The 13,621-nt window shown below is 43.0% G+C and overlaps 1 long non-coding RNA gene across 1 annotated transcript in view; it reads left to right on the forward strand.

Annotated features, from left to right (window-relative positions):
• The first annotated feature begins 660 nt into the window (after nt 1-660).
• The window catches only part of LOC139184568 (uncharacterized), a 37,827-nt gene continuing 24,866 nt past the window's right edge, over nt 661-13,621 (forward strand). Inside the window, exon 1 of the long non-coding RNA XR_011568105.1 lies at nt 661-1,985. This is a non-coding gene — a long non-coding RNA (uncharacterized lncRNA). The remainder of the gene's footprint in view (nt 1,986-13,621) is intronic.

A 13,621-nucleotide genomic window follows, 5' to 3' on the forward strand; every position in this document is an offset into this window, starting at 1 on the left:
CTGGGTTGGGACTATCCCCTGGAGAAGGGAAAGGCTACCCACTCCAGTGTTCTGGCCTGGAGAGTTCCATGGATTGTATGTACAGTCAACGGGGTCACAAAGAGTCAGACACAACTGAGCGACTTGCGCTTTTCAAGTCAAACCGAGGAAGACAAATACCATAGGATATCATTTGTACATGGAATCTAAAATTTGATGCAAATGAACTTATCGTCAAAATAAAAACAGACTCACAGACATATAGAACAGACTTGTGGTTGTTAGGGTGGCCGGGAGATGAATTGGGAGTTAGGAGTTAACAGATGCAAACTGTTATGTATAGAATGGATAAATATCAAGGTCCTACTGTTATATGCAGAGTACATCATGAGAAACGCTGGGCTGGAAGAAGCACAAGCTGGAATCAAGATTGCCGGGAGAAATATCAATAACCTCAGATATGCAGATAATACCACCCTTATGGCAGAAAGTGAAGAGGAACTAAAAAGCCTCTTCATGAAGGTGAAAGTGGAGAGTGAAAAGGTTGGCTTAAAACTCAACATTCAGAAAACGAAGATCATGGCATCTGGTCCCGTCACTTCATGGGAAATAGATGGGGAAACAGTAGAAACGTTGTCAGACTCTTTTTTTGGGTGGGGGGGGCGGGGGGAGAGCTCCAAAATCACTGCAGATGGTGATTGCAACCATGAAATTAAAAGACGCTTATTCCTTGGAAGGAAAGTTATGACCAACCTAGATAGCATATTGAGAAGCAAGACGTTGCTTTGCCAACAAAGGTCTTTCTAGTCAAGGCTATGGTTTTTCCAGTGGTCATGTATGGATGTGAGAGTTGGACTGTGAAAAAAGCTGAGTGCCGAAGAATTGATGCTTTTGAACTGTGGTGTTGGAGAAGACTCTTGAGAGTCCCTTGGACTGCAAGGAGATCCAACGAGTCCATTCTGAAGGACACCAGTCCTGGGTGTTCTTTGGGAGGACTGATGCTGAAGCTCAAGCTCCAATACTTTGGCCACCTCATGCAAAGAGTTGACTCATTGGAAAAGACTCTGATGCTCGGAGGGATTGGGGGCAGGAGGAGAAGGGGACGACAGAGGATGAGATGGCTGGATGGCATCACCGACTCGATGGACGTGAGTCTGAGTGAACTCTGGGAGTTGGTGATGGACAGGGAGGCCTGGCGTGCTGCGATTCATGGGGTCGCAAAGAGTCGGACACGACTAAGTGACTGAACTGAACTGATCTGTATATCCAACTTTGTTGTTTTGTTTTGTTTTGTTTACATTTAATTGAGAAAAACAAAGTGTCCCCCCCCCCCACTATGGATTGCTTATTAGTTAAAAGGGGAAAATGCTAACTATACAGTAATTACCAGGTGATCAAAATTAATAGTACCACTGAGGGCCAAATGAATATTGTGAAACCAGATATAATACATTGAGACAAAATGTCACTTCTGCCATATCCCAGCTAGAATGTTTAATTTGAATTTAATCATTTAGGAATGTCAGGCAATTCCCCCAAAGGAAAAAGAGACTGAATGCTTTCAAAACATGTCAAGTGCATTAAAACAAAAAAGACTGGGTATAGATACCAGGTTAAAAGTGATTAGAGACATGACAACCAAATGTAATACCTGATCCTAAACTAGTTCCTGTATAGGAAGGGGAAGATGTGGGAAGAGTTCAAGAGAGAACATTACTGGGGCAATTGGTAAAACTGGAACATGGGCTTTATTTTTTGTTTTATTTTAGTATAGTCGGCTGAGGCCGACCATGCAGGAAGCGCCTCCGAGAGGAGCTACCCAACGCCCGAGGTCAGGGGCGGCGGCCGAGAAGAGCAACCCCATGTCCAAAGAGCGGTGGCTGCGCGGGCACAGAAGGGCCAATAGACCTACTCCACGTTCGAGGTCAGGAGGGGTGACTTGTCCAAAGTAAGGAGCAGTGGCTGAGCTTGAAGGAGCAGCCATGAAGAGATACCCCACGACCAAGGTAAGAGATACCCCACGACCAAGTAAGATGGTAAGTGTTGGGAGAGGGCATCAGAGGGCAGGCGCACTGAAACCATAATCACAGGAAACTAGCCAATCTAATCATACAGACCACAGCCTTGTCTAACTCAATGAAACTAAGCCCTGCCGTATAGGGCCACCCAAAATGGACAGGTCATGGTGGAGAGGTCAGACAGAATGTGGTCAGCTGGAGAAGGGAATGGCAAACCATTTCAGTATTCTTGCCTTGAGAACCCATGAACAGTATGAAAAGGCAAAATGATGGGATACTGAAAGAGGAATTCCCCAGGTTGGTAAGTGCCCATTATGCCACTGGAGATCAGTGGAGAAATAACTGCAGAAAGAATGAAGGGATGGACCCAAACAAAAATAATACCCAGTTGTGGATGTGACTGGTTTTAGAAGCAAGATTCAATGCTGTAAAAGCAATATTGCATAGGAACCTGGAACGTTAGGTCCATGAATCGAGGCAAATTGGAAGTAGTCAAACAGAAGATGGCAAGAGTGAACATCCACATTCTAGGAATCAGCAAACTAAAATGGACTGGAATGGGTGAATGTAACTCAGATGACCATTATATCTACTACTATGGGCAAGAAAACCTAGAAGAAATGGAGTAGCCATCATGGTCAACAAAAGAGTCCGAAATGCAGTACTTGGATGCAGTCTCAAAAACGACAGAATGATCTCTGTTCGTTTCCAAGGCAAACCATTCAATATCGCAGTAATCCAAGTCTATGCCCTAACCAGTAATGCTGAAGAAGCTGAAGTTGAACGGTTCTATGAAGACCTACAAGACCTTTTAGAACTAACACCCAAAAAAGATGTCCTTTTCGTTATAGGGCACTGGAATGCAAAAGTAGGAAGTCAAGAAACACCTGGAGTAACAGGCAAATTTGGCCTTGGAGTACAGAACGCAGCAGGGAAAAGGTTAATAGAGTATTGCCAAGAGAACGCACTGGTCATAGCAAACACCCTCTTCCAACAACACAAGAGAAGACTCTACACGTGGACATCACCAGATGGTCAACACTGAAATCAGATTGATTATATGCTTTGCAGCCAAAGATGGAGAAGCTCTACACAGTCAGCAAAAATAAGACCGGGAGCTGACTGTGGCACAGATCATGAACTCCTTATTGCCAAATTCAGACTTAAATTGAAGAAAGTGGGGAAAACCGTAGACCATTCAGGTATGACCTAAATCAATTCCCTTATGATTATACAGTGGAAGTGAGAAATAGATTTGAGGGACTAGATCTGATAGACAGAGTGTCTGATGAACTGTGGATGGAGGTTCGTGACATTGTACAGGAGACAGGGATCAAGACCATCCCCGTGGAAAAGAAAGCAAAAAAGCAAAATTCTGTCTAAGGAGGCCTTACAAATAGCTGTGAAAAGAAGGGAAGCAAAAAGCAAAGGAGAAAAGGAAAGATATAAGCATCTGAATGCAGAGTTCCAAAGAATAGCAAGGAGAGATAAGAAAGCCTTTCTCAGCGATCAATGCAAAGAAATAGAGGAAAACAACAGAGTGGGAAAGACTAGAAATCTCTTCAAGAAAATTAGAGATACCAAGGGAACATTTCATGCAAAGATGGGCACGATAAAGGACAGAAATGATATGGACCTAACAGAAGCAGAAGATATTAAGAAGAGGTGGCAAGAATACACAGAAGAACTGTACAAAAAAGATCTTCACCACCCAGATAATCACGATGGTGTTATCACTCACCTAGAGCCAGACATCCTGGAATGTGAAGTCAAGTGGGCCTTAGAAAGCATCACTACGAACAAAGCTAGTGGAGATGATGGAGTTCCAGTTGAGCTATTTCAAATCCTAAAAGATGATGCTGTGAAAGTGCTTCACTCAATATGGCAGCAAATTTGGAAAACTCAGCAGTGGCCACAAAAAAGGTCAGTTTTCATTCCAATACCAAAGAAAGGCAATGCCAAAGAATTCTCATACTACCGCACAATTGTACTCATCTCACACGCTAGTAAAGTAATGCTCAAAATTCTCCAAGCCAGACTTCAGCACTACGTGAACTGTGAACTTCCAGATGTCCAACCTGGTTTTAGAAAAGGCAGAGGAACCAGACATCAAATTGCCAACATCCGCTGGATCATGGAAAAAGCAAGAGAGTTCCAGAAAAACATCTATTTCTGCTTTATTGACTATGCCAAAGCCTTTGACTGTGTGGATCACAATAAACTGTGGAAAATTCTGAAAGAGATTGGGAATACTAGACCACCTGACCTGCATCTTGAGAAACCTATATGCAGGTCAGGAAGCAACAGTTAGAACAGGACATGGAACAATAGACTGGTTCCAAATAGGAAAAGGAGTATGTCAAGGCTGTATATTGTCATCCTGCGTATTTAACTTCTATGCAGAGTACATCATGAGAAACGCTGGGCTGGAAGAAGCACAAGCTGGAATCAAGATTGCCGGGAGAACTATCAATAACCTCAGATATGCAGATGACATCACCCTTATGGCAGAAGGTGAAGAGGAACTAAAGAGCCTCTTGATGAAAGTGAAAGTGGAGAGTGGAAAAGTTGGCTTAAAACTCAACATTCAGAAAACAAAGATCATGGCATCTGGTCCTATTACTTCATGGCAAACGGATGAGAAAACAGTGTCAGACTTTATTTTTGGGGGCTCCAAAATCACTGCAGATGGTGACTGCAGCCATGAAATTAAAAGGCGCTTGCCCCTTGGAGGAAAAGCTATGACCAACCTAGATAGCTTATTCAAAAGCATACACATTACTTTGCCCATAAACGTCTGTCTAGTCAAAGCTATGGTTTTTCCAATAGTCATGTATGAATGTGAGAGTTGGACTGTAAAGAAAGCTGAGCACCGAAGAATGGATGCTTTTGAACTGTGGTGTTGGAGAAGACTTTTGAGAGTCTCTTGGACTGCAAGGAGATCCAACCAGTCCATCCTAAAGAAGATCAGTCCTGGGTGTTCATTGGAAGGACTGATGCTAAAGCTGAAACTCCAATACTTTGGCCACCTGATGTGAAGAAGTGACTCATTTGAGAAGACGTTGATTCTGGGAAAGACTGAAGGCGGGAGAAAGGAATGACAGAATGAGATGGTTGGATGGCATCACCAACTCAATGGACCTGAGTTTGAGTAAATTCCAGAAGTTGGTGATGGACAGGGAGGCCTGGCGTGCTGCAGTCCATGGGGTCGCAAAGGGTCGGACATGACTGAGCGACTGAACTGAACACCTGTAAAACACTGACTTTACAGACTTTCCAGAAATGTGTTTTGTATCTCTATTTATTCAGAAAAGTACCTTTGTTTACTTATTGAGCACCTATGATTCATCAACATCATGCTTGGCTCTGGGGAATCCAGCAGGAAACCAGATAGAGGATGTTTCTGTGCCCCACCCCCTGACCCCCAGAGCTGATTTTCTCAGGCCTGAGGGGCAGGGTCTTGTCACCTGCCTTACCCAGGGTCAGCCACTGCTCTTCTGCTCTAGCTTGCACCCTTGTGATGGTCAGGCCCTGGTAGCTTCCTTGCAGTGTCAATATTTTATTATTTGATTTTCTCCTGAATTGTATGAATTTGGGAAGCATATATTTATTCCAGAGGCTTTCTTTTCTTTTACTAAGACAGCTATAACATGGGGAAAAGAAAATACAATATATTCAAGGTCATGAAAATAGAAACTGTTGTCATTTTTAAAACATCACAGCAAACGTGATGGAATTTCAATGTAAATTATTTAGCGTCCATGCAAGAATCCCTCCAAAGATAACCCCACTTTTAAAGTAGGTCAGACTCTGGGCTGTGTCTCTAGAGTGTACCTAACTGAAATTCAACTATGTTTAGTGCTCTTGCATTTAAATGATTTTGACATGAAATTTTAATTAGTCTTCAAAAAAGCATTGTATGCCTGCTGCTGGGAGATGGGGAATTTGGTAACCCTGCCTTTTTTGTTTCTCCTGGATGTTACACCAACAGAGCCAATGTAATGAAAGATGGGGTTTTCTTGCCCTTCATGCCTGGTCGATTGTGTAAGGTGAGAAAGAGAAAAGTTGCACTTAACATCTGGGAGCTGGCTTAGTGCTCTCTCCTGGGCTGTGGTCCTCTGGCCATCAACATCAGATGAGGCCATTCAATCCAAGAGCCCTTTGCCTCATCCCATGTGCCATCCTCTACCCCCAGCTCATCTGGGACCTAGAATATCTCTTCTTTTAATTTGGGCCACTCTAGAGGCTTCTTCTTTCAAACTCCACAATCACCGGCCTTTTTCCCAAAGGCACCCCAGTGTTAATAAAAAAAAAATTTCTGCTCAAGCCACAGTCATAAAGCATCTAGTGGTAATGCCCATATATGGAAGTAAGAAGGCATTCTTTCTTATAGAGTGTGGTAGACTGAAAATGGGCCCCCAAAGATATATCTGTTCTAATCCTTGGAAGCTGTGAAAGTTACCTTATCTGGCAAAGCAGAACTTTGAGAAGTGATGAAGTTGAGGATTTTGAGATGGGGAGATTGTTCTGGATAATGGGAGTGAACCCTAAATGCAATCCCATGTGTCCTCCCAGGAAGGAGGCAGAGAGAAGACAGGCAGAAGAGAAGCAGAGTGAGGATGGAGGGAGGGATTACAGGAGTGCAGCCACACAACAAGGAAGACCCACAGCCCCCAGAGGTTGGAAGAGGCAGGAAAGGATTCTCACCTGGAGGCCCCAGAGGAAGCCCAGCAGGCTGACAGCTTAATATAAGCTTCTGCCCCCTAAACTGGAGAGAATATATTGCTCTCTGAGCCACCGAGATTGTGATGGTTTGTCACAGCCACCCTAGGAAACCAGTGCAGGGAGGTCCCACCTCCCCATCTCCTGCCTCAGCTGTGGCTTCCTCTAGAGGCAGCCCCAACTCTGTCAGCAAGCTGGGGAGCAGCCTGTCTGGAGCAGAGAATGGGCATCAGACACAAAAAGACAAAGAAATGTGTGCAGAGCAGCACAGGGATTCCAGCAGAAGTGTTTGTTCTGTTCTTGACCTCTCCCTAGGCAATGAGGGTTTCTACCCCACAAGAGGCAGAAAGTCTATTACTTCAGATGAACCACAAGCCCTCAGCTACAAATCAGCTTCTTTTGGGGCGGGGGGGGGGGGGAGGTGGAAAACATTTTTGGAATAGAAAAAGTTTAAGGGAATGCCTTCAGGGAGGTGACCTTTCTTGAAATGTCATGGCCCATGCAAACTCCCAGTGTTCAGTTTGGAAAATGAAGAGCTCCGTGGTAGGAGAGGAAGGCACAGGATAAGCTCATGCTAATGAGGGCTGTTGGTTTAAAATAAGCTGGAAGCACCAGTGGCTGAAACTGTTTGCAGAAAACTGCCTTCTTTCCTTAGTTCACCTAAACGCAGTGTTGTCCAGCAGGAGCTAAGGAACCAAAAACTTTCAATGAATAAAAATGTCTCTAGCTTTTCAGACTACCCCTTCCCAGGCTAGTGTGAATGGCAAAAAATAATCCCTTTGGGGGATTGTGAACTATGCTTGCCCAAAAGGAATCTCAGATCTCTTAAACCAATGCTTCTTTCTCTTAATAGTTACTTTTCAAGATTAAAATGTATAAGCATCTTACAGAAAATTTGTAAAATAGGGAATAGAAGGGGGAAAAAAATCACACACCTATCTCTCTAATGCACCTATCCACTGATGGAATTCCAGAGTATTTCCCTCTTTCACAGCATTGTTCTTTGATTTTAGAAAACTATAATCAGAGAGGACTAGATTCTCAAATTCTGAGGGCTTGCACCTGACCACTCACTCTGAGACAGTTACCTGTCACCTCTCCCTGTTTTTATGTTCCTTGTAGCCCACGTCATCTTTTGCAACACTCACCTGCAGTCTAATCACAGACACTGTAGGGAAAAGGGACAACGAGAAGGAAATTGAAAGCTGGTATAGACTGCCAAAGCAAAATTAAGCTCAAGTTGGATAAATGGTGTTCATTAGTAATGTTAAATCCAAGTGGCAAAAGTGAAAACACGGACTTTATACAGTTGATTCTCATTGTTCATGGATTTGTGAATTCGCCTACACACCAAACTTCCTCTGTAACCTGACAATCCATACTCATAGCCCTATGGTCATTTACAGACACACAGGAAGGAGTGAAAACCTTGAGACTCTGCCACATGTTCCCAGCAGAGGTCACACAAAGTGACACACCTCCTTACTTCAGTCTGTCCTGTAAACAAGGGTCTTTGTGGCATCTACTTAGTACTATACGTGTACATGTTTGCACTGTGTGTTGGTGGTTTTGCTATTTTCTGAGCCTAGTGCTGAAGTGCTGTCTAGGATCCCAAATGCAGAAGGCGGTAATGAAGCTTACAGAGAAAAGGCACGTGCTAGGTGAGCTTCATCCCAGAATAATTTCTAGTGCTGTTAGGCATGAGTTCAACCCTTACCAACCAACCAAATATATTAAAAGGTGTCTTTAAACAGAAACACACAGTAAACAAAGTATGTATCAATTGATTGACAAAAGCACCATGACTAGAAGCCAAGGACTCTAATCCTGTACTTCCACCAGCGGTGGGTGGAGGGAGGGGGGTGGTTCCAGGTTCATGAATCCAGTGTCCATGGCAGCTTTATGGAACATCAGGACCACGAATAGCAAGATTCAATTAGACACCTTTTTTAAAATGGTTTTCCTTAAAAAAAGAAAAAAACTAAAAATATGTCCCACTCCTGGGCATATATCTGGTGAAAATTCTAATTTGAAAGATACATGTATCCTTATGTTCATAACAGCACTCTTTACAATAGCCAGGACACAGAAACTGCCTAAATGTCCATTGACAGATGAATGGACAAAGAAGATATGGTACATATGTACAATGGAATATTATTCAGCCATAAAAAATGAAATAGTGCTATTTGCAGCAGCATGGATGGACCTAGGGATTATGATACTAAGTGAAGTAGGTCAGACAAAGTACCATGTGATATCACTCATATGTAGAATCTAAAATATGACACAAATGATCTTATTTATGAAATGGAATCACAGACAGGGAAAGTAGACCAGGGTGGGGGCTGGAAAGCTTGCAAGTTTGGAGGTAGCAGATGCGAACTACTATATATAGGATGGATAAACAGCAAGTTCCTGTAGTACATGTGAATGAATATGTTAGTCACTCAATCATGTCTGACTCTTTGCGACTCCATGGGCTGTAACCTACCAGACTCCTTTGTCCATGGGATTTCCCAAGCAAGAAAACTGGAGTGGGTTGCCATTTCCTTCTCCAGGTAATCTGCCTGACCCAGGGATCGAACTCAGGTCTCCTGCATTGCAGATGAACTCTTTACCATCTGAGCCACCAGGAAAGTTGTACATATAGGGAACTATATGCAATGTTGTTGTTCAGTCTCTAAGTCATGTCTGACACTTTGAGACCTCATGGACTATAGCACACCGGACTTCCGTATCCTTCACTATCTCTCGAAGTTTGCTCAAACCCATGTCCATTGAGTTGGTGATGCCATCCTCATTCTCCCTTCTCCTGCTTTCAATCTTTCCAAGCATCGTGGTCTTTCCAGTGAGATGGCTCTTCATACCAGGTGGCTGAAGTGCTGGAGCTTCAGCTTCAGCATCAGTCCTTCCAATGAATATTCAGGTTGATTTCCCTTAGCATTGACTGGTTTGATCTCCTTGCAGTCCAAGGGACTCTCAAGTCTTCTCCAGCACTGCAGTTCAAAAACATCAATTCTGTGGGCTAAGCCTTCTTTATGGTCCAGCTCTCACATCCATACATGACAACTGGAAAAACCATAGCTTTGACAATATGGACCTTTGTTGGCAAAGTGATGTCCCTGCTTTTGAATATGCTGTCTAGGTTTGCAACAGCTTTCCTTGCAAAGAGCAAGCATCTTTTAGTTTCATGGCAGCAATGATTTTGGAGCCCAAGGAAATAAATTCTGTCACTATTTCCACATTTTCCCCTTCTATTTGCCATGAAATGATGGGACTGAATACCACGATCTTAGTTTCTTGAACACTGAATTTTAAGCCAGCTTTTTCACTCTCTTTCACCTTTATCAAGAGGCTCTTTGGTTCCTCTTCACTTTCTGCCATTAGGGTGGTATCATCTGCATATCTGAGGTTGTTGATATTTCTCCTGGCAATCTTGAATACAGCTTGTTCACCCTGCCAAGCACTTCACATGATGTACTCTCAGTTCAGTTCAGTTGCTTAGTCGTGTCCGACTCTTTGCAGCCTCATGGACTGCAGCATGCCAGGCTTCCCTGTCCTTCACGAATTCCCAGAGTTTGTGCAAACTTATGTCCATCGAGTTGGTGATGTCATCCAACAATCTCATCCTCTGTCATGCTCTTCTCCTCCTGCCTTCAATCTTTCCCATCATAAGGGTCTTTCCCAACGAGTCAGTTCTTTGCATTGGGTGGCCAAAGTACTGGAGTTTCAGCTTCAGCATCAGTCCTTCCAATGATTAGTCAGGACTGATTTCCAGTAAGATTGACTGGTTTGATCTCCTTGCAGTCCAAAGGATTCTCAAGAGTCTTCTCCAACACCACAATTCAAAAGCACCTATGCTTTGGCCTTCAGCCTTCTTTATGGTCCAACTCTCACATCCATACATGACTACTGGAAAAACCGTAATTTGACTAGACGGACCTTTGTTAGTAAAGTAATGTCTCTGCTTTTTAATATGCTGTCTAGATTTGTCATAGCTTTTCTTCCAAGGAGCAAGCATCTTTTAATTTCATGGCTGGAGTCACCATCTGCAATGATTTTGGAGCCTCCAAAAAATAAAGTCTGTCACTGTTCCCATTGTTTCCCCATCTATTTGCCATGAAGTGATAGGATGTACTCTGAATATGTTCAATAAGGAAGGTGGCAATATATAGCCTTGATGTACTCCTTTCCTGATTTTGAACCAGTCCATTGTTTCATTTCCAGTTCTAACTGTTGCTTCTTGTCTTGCATACGGGTTTCTCAGGAGGCAGGTAAGGTGATCTGGTATTTCCATCTCTTTAAGAATTTTCCACAGGTTTTTTGTGTGTGTGTGTGTGTGTGTGTGTGTGTGTGTGTGTGTGTGTGTGTGATCCACACACTCAAAGGCTTCAGTGTAGTCAATGAAGTAGAAGTAGATGTTTTTCTGGAATTCCCTTGTATTCTCTATGATCCAATGAGTGTTGGCTTTTTGACTTCTGGTTTCTCTGCCTCTTCAAAATCCAGCTTGTACATTTGAAATTTCTCAGTCACATGCTGCTGAGGCCTAGCTTGAAGGATTCTGAGCAAAACATTTTTAGCATATGGAATGAGCACAATTGTGTGGTAGTTGGAACATTCATTGTCATTGCCTTTCTTTGGGATTGGAATGAAAACTGACCTTTTCCAGTCCTGTGATCACTGCTGAGTTTTCCAAATTTGCTGACATATTGTGTGCAGCACTTTCACAGCATCATCTTTTAGGATTTGATATAGTTCAGCTGAAATTCCATCACCTCCACTAGCTTTGTTCATTGTAATTCTTCCTAAGGTCCACTTTCCCAAGGTCCACTTGACTTCACATTCCAGGATGTCTGGCTCTAGGTGAGTGATTTTACCATCGTGATTATCTGGGTCCTGAAGATCTTTTTTGTACAGTTCTGTGTATTCTTGTCACCTCTTCTTAATCCTTTCTGCTTCTGTTAGGTCCTTACTATTTCTTTTATCATGCCCATCCTTTGGTGAAATATTCCCTTGATATCTCCAATTTTCTTGAAAGATCTCTAGTCTTTCCCGTTCTGTTGATTTCCTCTATTCCTTTGCATTGTTAATTTATGAAGGTCTCCTTATCTCTCCTTGCTATTCTCTGGAGATCTGTGTTTGGTTGGATATATCTTTCCCTTTCTCCCTTGCCTTTCACTTCTCTCCTTTCCTCAGTTATTTGTAAAGCCTTCTCAGACAACCACTTTGCCTTCTTGCATTTCCTTTCCTTTGGGATGGTTTTGGTCATTGCCTCTTGTACAATGTTACAAACTTCTGTCCATAGTTCTTTAGGCTGTCTGTCTACCAGATCTAATCCTTTGAATCTATTCATCACCTCCACTGTAACATCATAAGGAATTTGATTTAGGTTGTACCTGAATGGCCTAGTGGTTTTCCCTACTTTCTTCAATTTAAGCTCAAATTTTGTAATAAGGAGCTTATGATCCGAGCCACAGTCAGCTCTAGGTCTTATTTTTGTTGATAGTATAAACCTTTTCCGTCTTGGCTGCAAAGCTGGAGGTGCTCATCTTCTGGTGTCATATCTTTTTGCCTTTTCATACTGTTTGTGGAGTTCTTACAAGAATACTGGAGGGGGTTGCCATCTCCATTTCCAAGAGACCACAATTTGTCAGAACTCTTCACTATGACCTGTCTATCTTAGGTGACCCTGCACAACTTCACTGAGTTACACAAGCCCCTTCTCCATGACAAGGCTGAGATCCATGAAGGAAGGTTATACATACCATGTGTATATACCACATTTTTTGCATTGATTCATCTGTCCATATACGCTTGGATTGTTTCTACCTTTTATTTATTGTGAACAATTCTATTATGAATAAAGAAGTGAAGTGAAGTCACTCAGTCGTGTCCAACTCTTTGTGACCCTGTGGACTGTAGCCCACCAGGCTCCTCCATCCATGGGATTCTCCAGGCAAGAATACTGGAGTGGGTTGCCATTTCCTTCTTCAGGAGATCTTCCTGACCCAAGGATCAAACCCAGATCTCCCACATTGCAGGCAGACACTTTAACCTTTGAGCCACCAGGGAAGCCTGTGTTCAGATCCCTCTTTCTATTATTTTGGGTCTATACCTAGAAGTGGAATTACTTGATCATTTGGCAATTCTATGTTTACTTTTTTTTGACAAAGCTGCTAGTAATGCTTTTAAGATAGCCCTTCAAAATCACCTCTATCAGGGGATGAATATTTTACCTCTCCCTGCTTCCTTTACTTTCTCTCTAAATGTGGATGTGATGACTGGCACTTCAGCAACTGTCCTAGAATTGAAGGCACTTTGAGAATGGGGACTAGGCACTAAAAAACAAAGAGGAAAATTTCCCTTGTCACATTATGAAGTGTACTATAGAGATGGTGATGGCCAGGTATCCTTCATGTAAGAGAAAAATCCAATCCCTCATTTGTCTTGTGAGGTTAGAATGATCTCTGATACTTAGCCAATACTGGTCCTGACACACCTCCCTTAGTACTGACCTCCATCCTGGGGTAACATTGGTTGGATCAGAAACACTGGTTTGCATCTGCTAGCCCTGAACTCCTAATCCTTCCCTCCCCCACCACTCCTCCCCCTTGGCATCCACGAATCAGTGAACATTGTGATTCTTTTATGTTCCACAAATAAACGATATCATGATATTTGTCTTTGTCTTTATGACTTACTTCACTTAGCAGGATAATCTCTTGGTCCATCCATGTTGCTACAAATGGCATTATTTCATTCATTTTATGGCTGAGTAGAAGGAAATGGCAACCCACTCCAATGTTCTTGCCTGGAGAATCCCAGGTTCGGGGGAGCCTGGTAGGCTGCCGTCTATGGGGTCGCACAGGGTCAGACACGACTGGAGCGACTTAGCAGCA

Source organism: Bos indicus, chromosome 1 (genome assembly GCF_029378745.1).
Source record: "Bos indicus isolate NIAB-ARS_2022 breed Sahiwal x Tharparkar chromosome 1, NIAB-ARS_B.indTharparkar_mat_pri_1.0, whole genome shotgun sequence".
In the NCBI taxonomy this organism is placed as follows: Eukaryota; Metazoa; Chordata; class Mammalia; order Artiodactyla; family Bovidae; genus Bos; species Bos indicus.